Source organism: Lepidochelys kempii, chromosome 10 (assembly GCF_965140265.1).
Source record: "Lepidochelys kempii isolate rLepKem1 chromosome 10, rLepKem1.hap2, whole genome shotgun sequence".
In the NCBI taxonomy this organism is placed as follows: Eukaryota; Metazoa; Chordata; order Testudines; family Cheloniidae; genus Lepidochelys; species Lepidochelys kempii.
The window spans coordinates 81,535,348-81,548,096 of NC_133265.1; the positions used below are offsets into that span (position 1 = coordinate 81,535,348).

The 12,749-nt window shown below is 46.2% G+C and overlaps 1 protein-coding gene across 3 annotated transcripts in view; it reads left to right on the forward strand.

The window, feature by feature from the left end:
- The window catches only part of CORO2B (coronin 2B), a 142,229-nt gene that overhangs the window by 12,540 nt on the left and 116,940 nt on the right, over nucleotides 1-12,749 (forward strand). Inside the window, exon 2 of one of the 3 annotated variants that reach the window (XM_073304471.1) lies at nucleotides 10,940-11,081. The exons of the other annotated variants lie outside the window; for them this stretch is intronic. The gene's annotated coding sequence lies outside the window, so the exon portion shown is untranslated. The remainder of the gene's footprint in view (nucleotides 1-10,939; nucleotides 11,082-12,749) is intronic. 3 annotated transcript variants of the gene reach the window in all.

The window sequence follows — 12,749 nt, forward strand, 5'->3', positions numbered from 1 at the left end:
GCTAACGACTGTAAAGGGCTTTGGATAAAAGCGCTACATAAAAAAAAAATAATAATTAACATTTTTGTTCTACAAATAAAAGCACACAACCCATAATTTAATATCAGTAGTCTTACCTTTCTAATGTGGTGAATGTGCCCTCTTTCCACTGCCGCGGCAGCCACGGAGCTGGGGCTGGGAAGGATGGGGGTCTCCCCCTCTCTGCCCCGCTGCAGCAGCCCCTGAGCTGGGGCTGGGAAGGAGGGCCGTCTCTCCCCGGCCGCAGTCCTGGAGCTGGGGAAAGTCGCCACTTTCTTTGGCTGCCACAGCCCTGCACATCCCAAATCCCCCCCTACCCCCTCTTCTCACCCCACCGCCCCCTCCCATCTACCCCTATTCCCCCCAAGGCCACCACCTCACCTTACATGTGTGTCTTCTCCAGGGTCCAGGCACCTAATTGGTGGAGCCACGCCTGCACGGCTCCACTAATTAGGTGGGTGGCCCTTCATTCTCTCCATCCAGGTGCGCACCTTAGAGGGAACTATCCGCAGACCACCTGAATGGAACTTTTGGACCACAGTTTGAGAACCTCTGTACTACACTTTGACCACACAAGTGCTCATATTAATTCCATTTTACTGCAGGAATAGTGAGCAGGTTCAGTCTGGTTTGACAGCAGAAATCCCACCCGTGGATAACACATGATAAATATGCATATTTTGGACAGTCAGATGTGCCCATACCCTGAGTTGAGTCAGTTTGGAATAAGGACACCACAATGTAATAAAGCTGCTTAGGCTAAGAAACAAACACTCTTTTTTTTAGGAGAGAACAATCTGAGGATTAACTAAGACTCCTCAAATCTACATGCAATCTTACCATAACATCAATACAGCAAACACTTTTTTTTGTTTTTGTTTGTGTAGTAAAAAGCATACAGATTTTTTCCGTACCAAAAGGTACACAGGCCACGAACCCTATGCATTTAAAACATGCACCACTGATTTGGAATTAGTGTCATCCCACATTCCTGATCTGAACAAGCAGCAAGCACCTAGTTCTTGTGGTTATCTGCTTGCTGCAATTAGTAAAAGCAGGCCTGTGAGCACCAGCCCTCTGGGCAAAGTTCTCCACCTTCCCTCTGGTATGTCTCCCTCCCTCTGGGTCTGCTGGGACTAACAGAAGAGTTTGGCGCCTTCTTTTCTTTCTACTTGGGAGTGGAATTGCCCCTGCCACACCTTTGGAGATGTCCTACTGAGCATGCTCCAAGAGTTCGTGTTCTTTTCCCCCCTTCTTTGTTTTCCTGCTAGTCCCCGCTGGAGTCATAGAATCATAGAAAGAAAAGGAGTACTAGTGGCACCTTAGATGAACTGAGCTGTAGCTCACGAAAGCTTATGCTCAAATAAATTGGTTAGTCTCTAAGGTGCCACAAGTACTCCTGTTCTTTTTGCGAATAGAGACTAACACGGCTGCTACTCTGAAACCTGTCATTAGACATAGAATCATAGACTATCAGAGTTGGAAGGGACCTCAGGAGGTCATCTAGTCCAACCCCCTGCTCAGTGGACAGCTGCTCCACTCTTCTGGGGGGAAAACCCCAAACTGAAACTGAACGGACTACTAGTGTTTAAAAGGAGTAGCCACCAAAGCACAGGGTTACACAAAAACCAACTGTTAAAGACAGACAAATTCAAAGTTAGAAATAAGGCACTAATTTGAACAATGAGGGTGATTATCCATTAGAACAAACCATCAAAGGAACTGGTGGATTCTCCGTCTCTTGATAGCTTCAAATCAAGATGGGTTGCCTTTCAGGAAGACATGTTTCAGCCCCACAAAAGTTATTGAGCTCAATACAGGGGTAACTTGGTGAAATTGAATGGCCTGTTAGATAGGAGGTCAGGCTAGATGGTCCCTCCTGGCTTTAAACTCAATGAATCTTACACCTGTCCATGTCCTGAGTGGCTCCAGTGGAATTCTTAAGGCCTACAAGTGTCCATTGACACCAGAATATCTGGCCCACTATTTTAACATTTGTTTGGCTAAGTTATGCAATATTGGACACGTCAACTAACTTAGATTCTGCTTCCTGTTTTGGCTGATAGAAGCAAAACATATGTGGAAGTGAACGGCTAGGTCCTCTCTCACAATGATGGTTATTTGTAAAATGGAATGGGGAATAATATACCTGCCTTTATTTTCCGGGGGTGGGGAGTCAGTCGCTATCACCAGTGTTAGCAATGCTGGTAGCTGTTGTTGGACCATCTCTGGGTTACGACAGGGCACCAGCGAGGACAGGGCTCCGGACAGACTGGTATTTTTACCAACATGATATCCAACGCTGCTCTGAGTAGGTGTCGTCAACACTACCGCTTAGGACTCCAGGCACCTGCTGGCATTTGGTTATGTTAGCATCAGCGGAGCTCAACGGAGGGACTCTTCTCCAGGGAAAAGGTCACTGTTTTAAGAGTGGGCCCATTCGGTTTGTATGTGCTGCCTGGTTCTGCTAACTGAATTCTGGCACTGCCGTTGACTATTCTGTGGGACTGCTGAATAGTTTATAACTGCTCTTGAATGAATTGATTTGACTATTTGTTCATAAATTATGCAAAGCGGATTGCTAGTATTGGTACTGGAAACGACAGATACTGTGCACTTTGGTTTTTTGACTAGCTGTTTTGCAGCATATGACCTGCTGAGATCATATGAAGGGGCATGCTGTTCCCAAAGGAAGGAGGGAATCGGATTTCTTTATTGAGCAGAATTATAAAGATGAAAATCGGAGCTTCTCTTTCAACAGAGAATAAAATACAAAATCAGACCCCTTCTCCTAACAGGTAGGAGCACCCACTACTCTCTGCTTCTGTGAAGTGCTAACAATCTTTCAGGATCAGGCCCTGAGAAATTACTGTTAATCAAAAAAAGGAAATGCTGGGTTCCCAGATGTGTTTGTCAAGGTGACTTATCTTGCTTGTCTTTTTTTTTTTTATGGGTTTGTTTCTGAGTCAGTGTAGCATTAATTCTATGCTTTAATATTCGAGGTTTGTAGGCAGCAGGCTCTCTATCCGTAATGCGTACAATACAGAATGCAACAGAGGGTGGGATTTGGGTTTTCTTTTTTTAAAAGAAAAATCTTTCCAAGTGAATAATAGTTCAATTCATTATGCAGTTAAAGAATTTGAACTAGTAGAATTATGGATTCCTGTCTTTCTAGTCAGTGTGTAATTACTGAAATCTGGCAGAAGGCAGAATCTACATGATGGAGCCAGCTGCTGCATTCCCCCACAAATCTGTGAATCGGATCTTTCACTTACTGGAAACGTACTAGGAGCCTGCTTGGTTCCAAGAAATCTTTTACTCCTTTGTTCCTTACAAAACCATTAGAAAGCTTTTTCAATGCAGCTTTCAATCAACAAGAACAAAAATGTTCAATAGCGGGTTAGAATTCTGTCTCTAGAACCTTGATTGCAATTGTGAAAGTCTTGGTGTAAGCTCTTCCCAGGGAGAAATATTGATGGAGAGATGAGTCTCAAAGTCTGGGGGGGAGGGGCCAGTGTGTTGGAACAGGACTTGCTAAGGTGGCTGGCTACTCCTCCTTCAGGCCCTCAAGGGCCACTTGATTAAAATACAAATTAGAGATCAGGACAAGCACCAATCTTCAGAATTACACCCCACTGAAAGGAGGGGCGTGGTTTTGGATCAGGACACCCAGAGCTGCATCCAGGCTGCTGGTTCTGGACCTAGATTGCAGACCAAGTGGGGCAAACATTTTCTGATATCAACAGAAATCTCTCAGGGACTGCTAGTGAGAATCTGGATCCAGACAAGGTAGCATCATTGTGGGCAGCAGTGGCTTGGGTGAAGCAGGTCTTTGACCTCTAATTCTATTGCATGAAAACTTTACCCAGTTCCTTTGACACAAGGAATTTAGAAAAGTCCAGTCTGTTGGAAGACTGTGTTCTCTCCAGGAAGAGCAGTAAGCGTGCTGTGCTGTTCAGAGTTCCTCAGACTCCAGCACTAGAGGGAAATCTTCATCCCAACCCATATGCTCGGCAAAGATGGATAATGGTGCAGCCAAATTGCACAGTTCCCCTTTAAGCAAAAAACTCAGCCAGCTTCCAGGCCTCATAGTAGCCAATGTGACACAGGTCCAGTAGTGTACACTGCAAGTACAGGTGGGAAAGCCATTGCCAGAGACGAAGCATTGGAAAAGCTTGCACGCTTTCATCACCACTGGCAGCAGCTTGCCGACTGTCTGTGCTAGGATCCGATCACCACTGCTGTGCTAGGATGGAGACAGAGCAGGAATAATTGCCCCGGACAGTCAGTCTCCTGGCCAAAGGCCACTGAGGAGGACACAGAGCCTCGTTTGAGTCTAGCTCGTGAGGACTGTTGCCAGTCGGGAGGGAATTTAAAAGACCAGGACGCTGTATGTGACCTCCTCACGTCGTGTCGTTCCTGCCGATTTGCGCTAACATGCACCAACCCAGACAGCACCACCACCTGTCTGTATTACAGAGGCAGCTCCTCTCCTGCTGAGGGCATCGCTGTTACAAAACAACGTCTCTTTCTCCCAGAGGCAGGAAGCACAGACGCTCCCCTGAATTTCCTCAGCCAGGGGGGCTTTCCCATCGAGGAGGCTCCATACCCTTCCGGAGCTTTCTCTGGGCAGACCACGACAGGCCTGCTCACCCAGCCAGCCCAGGAATTATTCCAGCTCGGTGACGGAGGGACTAGTGTAAGACAGGTCACTTAACGTTTCTGGTTAAGAGAAGTGTTTCTAGCGGTGTGGGCTAGAAGTCCGTGATGATTCTGGATGGTGCTTGTACGCCTCTTCCCCGCCACCCCCCCATAATAACTCCCCCCTACAAATGAGGAGAGGAAATGAGTCTTTTCTTTGCTCAGACGACTGACAGACTGACTCTTGGAGTGCCACAAACGTGCGTGGGGCAGTGGGGTATGGAAATCATGCTAGCCAGAGACCAGATTTCTTGCCTAGACACGAAGAGGCACAAACAGGTACGATACAGTCAGCAGCCGCAGTGCAGTGGTGGTGTGGGATTTTTATAGCTCTGCGGAGCGGGTTGGGGATGGGCGTGCTGTGAGCTAACTGGGAGACTCTTCAGTAGGGCTGGAGTCTTAACACTGTGGGGTACTGTTATCTGAGCACCTCCACACTCATTCGCGCACACACCCCATGAGGTAGGGAAGGGCCACCGCCCCGCTTTTGACCACCGGGCGCGAAGTGAGAGCCTGGGTGTGGTTACAGTTCGAGCTGGAGGCGTACGTTCCAGCTCGAGGAGCCATACCTGGCCTTGCGTGGACTGAGCTATTCGTACTAAAACCAGCGTGCAGCCGCAGCGGAGTGGGAGGGGCTAGCCACCCCAGGTCCGAGCCCCTCTGAGACACAAGGCAGGTGCTCGGGTCGCTACCCCCTTAGCCGCTTACACCACTTCATCGACTCTCCTGAGCACACCAGGTCAATCAGAGCTAGCGCAGGGATGCTCCTGCTTTCAGCTCAGAATGCAGACGTAGCCTAAGTGACTCACCCAGGGTCACGCAGAAAGCCTGGGGTAGAACAGGGACTACGTCTCCTGCTCCCCAGGCTAGCATCCTAACCACTGGATTATCTTTCCTCCAAATGCAAGTCGGACTTGGGCTTCCCTGAAATGGTCTGTTCCAGTTCCTGCAGCTGGCTGACTTGACCTGCAGGGTTTAGCTGACTTACCTAGGAACTCTGCTTAATATGCATAAGACTGAGAGCATGTGTTTAAAAAGCTATGATCTTGGGAAACTAGAAGATAGTCATGACCTCACTTTTACTGTGCTTCCTCCCTTTTCTTTTGGCTTACAGCACCATTGACTCATCAACTTTTTTTTTGCTTTGCTGGTCTAAATACAGAGTTTGTACCAATGGAGTTTTTTGGGTTCATTCCATACAGTGGGAACTAAGACAATCCTTTCTGCTAGAGCCTGCAGTGGCAAATTTACTGTGTAATCTGTGTAGCTTTTGGGGGTTAAGCCCAGAGTAGTGGATAGACCATCTAGCATTTGATGGCGCTCAGCTGGAAAGGGAGACATGAACTCAAGGGGCAAAGCATTTTGACAAATTACAAAATTGACTTAATACTAATGTGTTTTGTGGTCGACCCCAATCAGTGGTCAGAGCCTCACTGTGCTAGGCACTATGTAAACACCTAACAAAAAGCCAGTCTCTGCCCCAGACAGCTAACAGTATAAGGTGAGACACCAGATGGGGGAGGGCATGCAGAAGGTAACAGTACCATTATTGTTAGGATTGTAGCAAGCAGCATTCACGGAGCACTAATTGCCTAGCCTCTGTCAAGGAGTTTGTTTTGGCAAAGATGAGTTGTAAGGACAGCTCTGAAGGAGGCTGGTGTAATGGATTTCTACAGAGAACTCCTCCCCGAGGAAATTAAGCACATCAGAAGATGCTTCCTTACCATAACAAAACTGAAGTGCACCTAAAAGCTGGATTTCAGGAGTAGGCTGCAAGGGAGGAGGCAGGGGGCTCTTAGTGCTGCTGGTTAACAATATTTCTATGGTATTAAAATTGCTGTAATCGGCATGAGAGAGATTCTGTGATGGCTGAGGACTTGTAGGACAATGTCTATCTAAACAGGCCACTGTCATACGCTAACCAGGGTACTAAACCCACCAGGTTAAAACGGAATGCTGTGAGTAGTGACAGCCTGACTACGAACAATGATGTATCAGTAGTGGTTTAAACCTGGCCAAAACAGTTATCTTAATTAAACTGGGCTAGGCCCTTGACAGCAGACTCCAGCTCCTTCTGTATGTGGCTGTCACCGAGGGGCAGCCAGCGAGCAATGTGGGGAGTGTATGGTATGACCTTAGGAATGCACCCCGGGAGCAGAACAACTGTCTCCAGCTGCAGTGAGCTCAGGGATTCAAGGTGGAATAGATCTGCAGAAGGCAGCGTGAGTTTTCTTAGAAGCTTGGGAAGGGAAGACTCTCAGCTCTCATGTGGCCTGCGTTTCTAGTAAGAGTAACTTCCTGAAAAGTTTAAACTCCAGGAAAATTGCCGTTATTCCCTTCCCGCAACAGAGCTCTTATCCAGCCACCATGGCAAGTGTCTTTAAAAAACAACAAAAAGAAAACCAAAAACCCAACCTGTTACACTGTTTTAGTTTCTTTCCCTAGGCAACGTTAATAAGACTGATAGCTACCAATCCAGGTGTTATTTAAAGGATTTAGTTAGACCTCTTTACAAAGTTGGTTAAGTTTTAAGCTTTCTGTGCCTCCATTTACTTATCTCCAAAATGAGGACAAGTGACCAAGGCCACACAACACTTGAATGGCAAAGCCTGGAGGAGAAATCTGGTCTTCTGACTCCGTCTTGTGTGCTCTCTCTTGGGCTATGCTGTACCTTCCACTTCACACCTTCTTGGGGTGAGCATGTCACCCCATAGTCTTTTCCTCATTATTGCAGTTGTGTTGGACTCCACCGTCTCACCTGACCTATAGAGGGGTTCAGGTTGATCTGGATTTGGTTCTTATGGCTCATGCCCATGTCCTATAATAGACCAGAACACTGGATAAGGACCCCCTCTTTTGGGGATGCTCAGACTTGAAGGTTGGTCTGCCCTCTGCCGCTTGGGCCCATCTCTAGTTTTGTGTCTCCCCGTATAGGAGCTCCCCGAGTAAACAATTAAGGAGTGGAATCAGTGAAAATACATGAGTACAGTGGGTCGTGAACTTTGTAAAAGATTCTCGCAAGGACCCATTATCCCTCTCCACCCCGCCAAGGGACCCACCTAATCCCTCTCCCACACCTTCTCCCCCAGCTTGATTCTCAAAGTTTGGAGCAGAGCTACACTTGCAGATGTAGAGCGCTTTGAGTTAAACCAGCCTTCGGAGAGCACAGGAGGGAAAGCGCAGCAGTCTGTCCACACTGCCAGCTTCAAGCACACTGGTGTGGCCACACTTGCAGCGGCGTTGGGAGCGGTGCATTATGGGCAGCTATCCCAGCATGCAAGTGACTGCAACGTGCTTTTCAAATGGGGGTGAAGTGTAACTGGGAGTGTGTTGTGTGTATGTGGGGGGGAGAGAAAGTGGGTTTTTGGGGGGCTGAGAGCATGTCAGCATGCTGTCTTGTAAATTCGGACAGCAGCAGACCCCCCTCCCCCCCCGCCTCCCTCTCTCACACACGGCATTCCACACTAATGGTTGCTTTGTCTCAGAGCAGATAAGCAGCCGGCTGTCAAACAGAGCTTTCAAAGGGCATATCCGCATTCCTGCAGCCAGTTCAAAACAATGACCAGAGTGGCCACTTGGCTTAAGGGGACTATGGGACATTGCCAGAGGCCAATCAGAGCGCAGTAATGCAGCACCTCGTCCACACTGGCGCTGCGGCGCTCCAGCGGGGGCGCAGCAAACGTTATTCCACTCGCCAAGGAGGAGACCAGCCGCGCTGTAGCCGGGGAGGCAGAGCGCTCGACGTGCCTTGCCAGTGCGGACGGGGAGCGAGCTAGTGCGCCCGGGGCTTCTTTGTTGTGCTGTAACTCGCAAGCGTAGCCAAGGCCTTAGTTTTGTAGAACTGTTTCAGGAACCATTGATACAAGTGAAATATGCAGGAACCTCTTCTCCCTGGGAGTGCCACTTTCACCTGTCTGTGTGTTGCTACCCTCTAGCTTGTTCGGGGCTATGGTTATATCTGCTTAGTAATATTGCTCCATCATGTGAGGGATTCTAGTTCTCTTCCAATCACCACATCGCCTCTGCTGTGCTGTTATAAACCAGAAGCATCTTAAACCTACTTTGCCCCTGTTTCTAAACGTACTAAATCTAATCCAAGAAACAGAGCCTCCTCCATCCCTATTGCCTGCGTGTTTGGCAGACACAGCATGAATTTTCCTTTTCTTATACTTAAAAAGAACTCTTACATCAGTGCCTTAAATGTACTCAGAATATTGATACGTAGCAGCTCAATTTCCCCCCTCATAAGTGAGCAGAAATTGCATTGTGGGTCTCTGCATGTGAATTAGCACAAGTGTTTCTGTAACCATGATATCCTGGGGAAAACCTCACTCTCAGTATCTCACCACAGCCCGGCTTGGTGTGCTGGTCCAGTGAGAGTGCTCAGCTGACCTAGAAAACACCCCACTACTCTTTTTTTTCCCCTCACAGTAGGGTAAGTTACCCATTTTCTTTCCCTCACTGATGTGAATAGCTCCACTGACTTCAGCAGAAGCCGAGTGGTTTTTTTCAGAGGGGGGTACAGGGATATTGTGTTGGGTTTTTTTAGTAGATGGTAAGATTTTGTCTGCTTGCGGGTAACGGATTCTTCCTTACTGTCTGCATTGTTTCCTGCTGGATCAGGCTGGATGGGGGCAGGGTTACAGATACTGTCAATCTATAACTGCTAATGATTGCACATGGTCTCACCCGAAAAGCCCCTATTCAGGAAATCATTGTAAAAGTGTCATCTAAGTGTCAGGATTCTCCCGCAGGGGAGGCTGCTGTGTACGGCGCCTGCTTATGCACTCTGCTGCAAATGCCTCCTGCCTAACTGTGCTCTGAGGCAGGCTGATGGCAAAATTAATTCACTGACTGTTAGATGTACATCTATTTTATAGTGTAACCATGGAAACCAGACTTCAGAGCATCCTGATTAACTGCATTAGCCTAATACAATAGGGTTAATCTAGTAGCCAGCCTCTGAAGAGCTCTGATGCTGAAACTTGCCTAAGCAGCTGGCTGAGGGGGAGAAAATAGCCAAGTGTACTGTCTGTAGACTTTAAGATGGCCCTCTCAGCAGCTTATAATGAGAAGCTCTTACCCCGCACAATAGACTAATGCTCATCTCTTCATTTGGATCTTGGCTGAAAACTCGGAAACTCAGAACAGCATTTCTTTTGCGAGAAGGACATTTGCAGTGTGGGAACATATGAATTTCCTTTTGGGAAAGGACTCTTCCAACCCTGCTTTGTCCCCCTGAGATCTTACATCAAGGCTTGGGATTCAGAAGGCCTGGCAAGGTTTGCTGCTTGCCTTAGCATCTCTGCTTTTCGCCTGCTATGAAGTAGTTAAATATATCTGAGCGGGGTCTGTAGAAAGTGTGAGGATGGACAAAGCACTAATGAGGAGATGTGTTTACGGCTTGTAGTGTGATAATTGAATCTGCCAGTCCTTTGATGGTAGTGGATTATAGAAAAACAGGGCTAAACTATGCTACTATGACACTCTTCCTTCACAAGAGGATTCAAATTTATAAACTAATCTAAGTTATGGCAAATGGGCAGAAACAAAACAGCTTTGAAACACCACAGCACAGTGAATTCCACCAATGAAACTCAGGTTTATTTTTCACTTATCATATTTCTCAGACTCTAAATGGGTCCTCTTCTGTTTAAATGCCAAGGGAGCCAATGCGAAGAGATTATAAATACTACTTACACCACTATATCTGCAAGTCTGTATCTGCTAGTTCCTCAATGGAATTTACAGCTTTGGCACAGACTCTGAACAGTGTCTTACAATCAAAGCTAGAGATTTAATGGCAGGTAGGAGTCAGCTGCATTTACAAAAAGAAAAGGAGTACTTGTGGCACCTTAGAGACTAACCAATTTATTTGAGCATGAGCTTTCGTGAGCTACAGCTCACTTCATCAGATGCATACTGTGGAAAGTATAGAAGATCTTTTTATACACACAAAGCATGAAAAAATGGGTCTTTACCACTACAATAGGTTTTCTCTCCCCCCACCCCACTCTCCTGCTGGTAATAGCTTATCTAAAGTGATCACTCTCCTTACAATGTGTATGATAATCAAGGTGGGCCATTTCCAGCACCAATCCAGGGGGTAACAAGAACGTCAGGGGGGGTGGTGGAAAAAACAAGGGGAAATCTCTCTGGTCACGCGTAAAATGGTTAGTCTAAGGTGCCACAAGTATTCCTTTTCTTTTTGCAATTACAGACATGAAAGTTGTGATATTACAACAAAAAAACTTCAAAACCAGACTCCAGCGAGAAACTGTTGAATTGGAATTCATTTGCAAATTGGATACAATTAACTTAGGCTTGAATAGAGACTGGAAGTGGCTAAGTCATTATGCAAGGTAACCTATTTCCCCTTGTTTTTTCCTACCACCCCTCGACGTTCTTGTTAAACCCTGGATTTGTGCTGGAAATGGCCCACCTTGATTATCGTACACATTGTAAGGAGAGTGATCACTTTAGATAAGCTATTACCAGCAGGAGAGTGGGGTGGGGGGGGAAGAGAAAACCTATTGTAGTGGTAAAGACCCATTTTTTCATACTTTGTGTGTATAAAAAGATCTTCTATACTTTCCACAGTATGCATCTGATGAAGTGAGCTGTAGCTCACGAAAGCTTATGCTCAAATAAATTGGTTAGTCTCTAAGGTGCCACAAGTACTCCTTTTCTTTTTGCGAATACAGACTAATATGGCTGTTACTCTGAAAGCTGCATTTACTGGACTTCACATATTTTATGCAACTATAAATTATCTAAACTTTCTCTTGTTCTGATTTGCAAATGACAATGAGGACATTGAGAATTTGTGGAGGAAAGGTTAACTGGAGGGCTTAGTGCACAGAAGAGGAAGTTATTCATTTTGGAGAGACATGAGATCATCCCTACCTTAAGGAGGGCTATTATTGGCAAGAGGATGCTGGGAAATTTTCTATCCCCAGAGAGAACATTGGAATCGTAGAAATGTAGGGCTGTAAGGAATCTCAAGAAGTCATCTAGTCCCTCACCCTGAACTGAGGCAGGACCAAGTATATGTAGACCATTTCTGCAAGATTTGTCTAACCTGTTCTTAAAAACCTCCAGTGGTGGTGATTCCACAACCTCCCTTGGAAGCATATTTCAGTGCTTAACCATCATTGTAGTTAGAAAGTTTTCCCTGAAATCCAACCTAAATCTCCCTTTCTGAAGATTAAGCTCATTACTTATTGTCCTACCTTCAGTGGCCATGGAGAACAATTGATCCCCATCCTTTTTATAACAGCCCTTAACATATTTGCAGACTGTTCTCAGGTCCCCTCCATCAGACTTTTCCCAAGACTAAATATGTCCCATTTAACTTTTCCTCAGATTACATTTTCTAAACCTTTTAATAATTTTTGTAGCTCTGCACTGGACTCCGATTTGTCCATATCTTAAAGTGTGATGCCCAGACCTGGACATAGTACTGCAGCGGAGGCTTCACCAGCATCAAATAGAGTGGGGCAGTTGTTGCTCATGTCTTACATACGACATCCCTGCTAATACACCCCAGAATATTAGCCGTTTTAGCAACTGCGTCACATAGTTGGCTCATTCAATTTGTGATCAACTATAACCCTGAGATCCTTTTCAGCAGTACTACTGTCTAGTTAGTTTCTCCCCATTTTGTAGTTAGGCATTTGATTTTTCCTTCCTATGTATAGTACTTTGCACTTGTCTTGTCTGAAATCAAGAAGCTGAAATTCAGTTCAATTCTCCAATTTGTCAAGGTTCTTTTGAATTCTAATCCTGTCTAACATGCTTGCAACCCCTTCCATCTTGAGGTCATCTGCAATTTGTATAAACATACGCTACACTCCATTATCAAAGTCATTAATGGAAATCTTGATTAATACCAGACGGTGATGGGGGACACACACACCTCTCACGAGTGCCTCCTGTCAGCTGGGTGGTTGCTGCAATCTTTTCCGCTCCTAGTGCGGAAAAGGAGGTTGACCTTGCTTGGTAGGTGGCTTCAGTGGCTCAGCCTCCAG